The following is a 4,510-nucleotide window of genomic DNA, read 5'->3' as shown; positions in this document are numbered from 1 at the left end:
CAAACTGGATGAATGACAGCAGGAAAGACAGGGTTAGGCTCCCAATTTTCTAACAGATCGGCACCGCTCTCGTTGAATAAATGTGAGCAAAATAGCAGCGGTGAGCGGGCGCAGCAGGGTGCTTAACCCTTTCACCTTAGGCAACCTTCTCCATCAAAATCCGGCTGCTTTCTGACCTGCCCACAGGGACTGCTAAATGATTTCCCAGCCCCTCCCAACCCTGCCTGGCTGTCGGGTTGCGTCAATGGCAAAGGTACATGTCAGCATCAAGTCAAGAGAATACGATCTGCGTCTAAGATATGAATCACGGCTGATGCCTCCCGTCTCCCTTCCGGGAATCAGCAATCAAGGATCAGCTTCCTCCATCTCTCAACAAACTCCCCCCAGGGCTTTGTTTTCCTTGTAGACTTTTGAGTCTTCAAGTCGGCTCAAAAAGCACGCCTGACTGTTAGGGTGAGGATAAAGACCAGGGACTTTCCCAGCTTGCAAAACGAAGCTGAGCTCGCCAAAACAACCTGCCCCAGCTTTCCCCAACCTGGTGCCCTCTGGAGGTTTGTGACTTCAAAGTCTTGCGGTGCTGAGGATGATGGGAAATGAAGTTCAAAACATCCGGTGGGCACCGGCTTGGCGAAAGCAGCGGTATTGTGTTCATGGCTGGGTCACGTCTGATCTTATCGGCAGAAAGCAGCCAAACACCCCAGGAGGATGTCTTCAATCAAAGAAAGAAGATCTCCGGAAAACGTCACTCAGTGCGAACGAGACAAGAGCTGTTAATATTCCTAACGTGAATATTGTGGCGTTGTGAAACTTATGTTCAACCTCTGGAGCAGAGCAAGAATCCAGACTGAAGAATGCAAGGCTTTTTCCCTTCCCCTTCACCCAATAAGGCAAATTATAGAAGTTATTGTGCGTTTTATGGGTCAATAATAATAATAATTTTTTATTTATACCCAGCCCTCCCCGGCCAGGGCTGGGCTCAGGGTGGCTAACACCAAATATGAATTACAATAAAATGTAATAGAAGCAACAAACAAACAAACAAACAAACAAACAAACAAACAAACAAACAGTTAATTAAAATATGGCTTAAAATACAGCTTAAAATGCAGCCTGATTTTAGTAGGAGCCCATAAATCAAGACCATAAAGGGAGGAAACATCAGATATTCACCCGAGCCAGCTATCCATGCTGGTCCTACATGGGCCAGCAAAAAAGTCAAGGGAAAATGTATATAGGAAATCCCATATAAGGGGTCAGGGGTCAGAGCCGAATTTTCAGAGCCTTCTTCCAAATTATGCTCACAAAGGCTTATAAACCATGATAAATGTGTTATAGTGCCATCCTAATTTTTCTTTTTATGCCCAGAAGTAAGCCCCACTGGACTTACCCTCTTTTACGAGCTAACTGCGTTTTGGTAATATCTGTGGCTCTTCCAGTTGCTGTTGTTTTCACTTTGAGATATTTTTAAATATAGCAAGCAGTACAGACATAGCGTGAACAAATAAAGGAACTGTCTCTGGCAGGGACTGCCAGCCCGATAGCTGTGGGCACTGCTGTGCCCAGTCAGTATTTCAAAGGGCACCTGGGAAAAATATGGGTGCCAGGGGTGCCAACTTGAATAAAATATTGGGGGGGGGGGAGCAGGCAAGCCCTGTCCCGCATAACCAATCACACACACACCATTTGAATGGCGATGCCCATTAACTTTGGGGAGGAGGTCCAAATATTTAAGGGGGGGTGAAGACCCCTCAGCCCCATGGAGTTGGCTTCTACGATGGACGCAGTCCCAGAATCTCCCCCGGTGGACAAAGTACAGGTCTGCACAGGGGCAGGTGGACTCACAGGTAAGCTTATCCCAAGGCATATGGGACATTATCTTTTAACAAGACTTTGGAGATGGCCCGGTACCTGATCAACAGCCACTGCCGCTCCTTCCCCATGGGTTTAATAGGTGTGGATCCTAGAGTTCTACTCAAGGGAAGATCGCAGGTGGCACTGTGGTCTAAACCCCTGAGCCTCTTGGGCTTGCCGATCGGAAGGTCGGCGGTTCGAATCCCCATGATAGAGTGAGTCGCTGGCTACACAATTGTTGTTGTTGTTTTTGTCCCCCCCCCCAAAAAAATGACCCCTGAATTTTTGAATTTTATTGATAGTCATGCTGCATTTTTTGTTGTATTCTATGATGTTTTATGCTGTTTTTAAGTCACATTTTAATCAATGTTTTATATTTGCTGTTAGCCACCCTGAGCCCAGTTTTTAAACCGGGAAGGGCGGGGTATAAATAAAATTATTATTATTATTATTATTATTATTATTATTATTATTATTATTATGGCTCCAGCAACCACAGCTATTCAAGGGAGAGCTGGCTCGTCCAGCTGTGCATCCAACCACCGCACCTACCACCGCCAAATCATAAAATCATAGAATCGCAGAATCGGAAGGGACCCTGAGGGTCATCTAGTCCAACCCCCTGCAACGCTTCTTCCTGATGTTTTAGACTACAACTCCCACCATCCCTGGTCAGGGACCGTGCTGGCTGGGGCTGGTGGGAAATGTAGTCCAGAACATCTGGAGGGCGTCAGGTCGAGGAGGAGGCTGCTCTGAGCTTGGTCAATAAACGAGGTGTCAGGGAACTGACATCGGAGCGAGAGGCGAAGGGGAGGCTCCCAGATGATGCTGGCGAAGGACCCAGCAGCAGGGGGAGAAACAGCTCAGTAGAGGGGGAAGCCATTCAGCGCAACACCAGGGATAAAGGGGGGCAGATGGGGGAATTGGAGAGAGGGCTCCAGGACTCTTCACTGGACATCAGTGAGGAGAGCCCAGGTCCTCCGCTACCCACGCCCTCCCTGCGCAGAAGACTTCCATGCAGAGAGAGGAGGAGGAGACTGGGTGTCAAACAACTTTTATGTTGGAAGAGGTTCAAGAAACGCCCACTGACGGATTCTGCCAGTGACTGAGGCAGCCACGATGAGAAGGGGCTGTGCAGTCAGAAAGGTTTGACAAGTCAAATTAGCCTAGAGAGGCACCAGTTTACGCACGAGTAACTCATACCCATTACACAGGGAAGCTTGCAATCTGCACTTTTGAAGGAGTGGATTGGACAGAGAGGTTTGGGTAGCCCTGGTGGGGTTGCAAACGCACACAGCCCTGCAAGGAAATAACTGAATGCAAAAAAAAGCTCAAATGCAAAGAAATAACTAAATGCAAAGAAATAACTAAATGCAAAGAAATAACTGGATGCAAAGAAGTAACTGAATTCAAAGAAGTAACTGAATGCAAAGAAGTAACTAAATGCAAAGAAGTAACTAAATGCAAAGAAATAACTAAATTCAATGAAGTAACTAAATGCAAAGAAGTAACTAAATGCAATGAAATAACTGAATGCAATGAAATAACTAAATGCAATGAAATAACTAAATGCAATTTAAAATGATCACAACTAAAGCAGCCATTGCAGGTGGCCACCCAACCTCTGATTAAAAACCACCAAGGCAGGAGAGTCCACAAATGCTATGAGGTGACAGAGAGAGGAGTAGGAGGAACTGGTCATCGCCTCTGTCTTCGCCCAAAGCAGTGCCCAATCTGGTAATAACAGAATAAACGATGCAAGGAGGGAGCTGCAGCCCAAGATAGGAAAAGAGGAGGTCAGGGAATACCCAGCTGCTTCAAATGAATTGTCTCCAGGGCCTGATTAGCTGCACCCAAGAGAGCTTACAGTGGTGCCTCGCAAGACGAAATTAATTCGTTCCGCAAGTTTTTTCTTCTTGCGAGTTTTTCGTCTTGCGAAGCACAGTTTCCCATAGGAATGCATTGAAAATCAATCAATGCGTTCCTATGGAGACCGTCTGGGGACAGAGGGGAAGCGCCGCTCTGTCCCCTCTTTTGAAGCAAGGGGCGGAGGGGAGAAGATCGCTTCTCCCCCTTGCCGCCCCTTGGTTCAAAAGGGGTCCGGGGAGAGAGGGGAAGGCGCTGCGCCTTCCCCTCTGTCCCCGGAGATTGCGGGGCTGGCAACGGGGAGAAGCGATCTTCTCCGCGCTGCCCCTTGCTTCAAAAGAGGTCCAGGGACAGCGGGAAGCGCAGTGCGTCTTCCCCGCTGTCCCCGGACCTCTTTTGAAGCAAGGGGCGGCGGGGAGAAGCGCTGCGCTTCCCGCTGTCCCCGGACCTCTTTTGAAGCAAGGGGCGGCGTGGAGAAGATCGCTTCTCCCCGCCGCCCCTTGCTTCAAAAGAGGTCCAGGGACAGCGGGGAAGACGCGCTGCGCTTCCCGCTGTCCCCGGAGCTTGCAGGGCAAGCTTCGTTTTGCGAAGCAAGCCCATAGGGAAATTCGTCTTGCGAAGCAACTCAAAAACGAAAAAACCTTTCGTTTTGCGAGTTTTTCGTCTCGCGAGGCGTTTGTCTTGCGGGGCACCACTGTAATCTCAGAGTCTCTGTCGAATCCTTGGGGAATAAGGCTGTATCCAGACACATCCAAGAAGCTTTTCCGTAAAACGCGTTGCAAACTTTGTATGA

General features: G+C 48.4%; 1 protein-coding gene across 1 annotated transcript in view; it reads right to left on the bottom strand.

Moving 5' to 3' along the window:
- The window catches only part of P2RY6 (pyrimidinergic receptor P2Y6), a 50,087-nt gene that overhangs the window by 23,500 nt on the left and 22,077 nt on the right, over positions 1–4,510 (bottom strand). The gene's annotated exons all lie outside the window — the stretch shown is intronic.

Source organism: Podarcis bocagei (genome assembly GCF_964188305.1).
Source record: "Podarcis bocagei genome assembly, chromosome: 6".
NCBI classification, from domain to species: Eukaryota; Metazoa; Chordata; class Lepidosauria; order Squamata; family Lacertidae; genus Podarcis; species Podarcis bocagei.
Note: the sequence above shows the minus strand (reverse complement) of the source record. Positions and strands in the feature narration are given on the sequence as shown.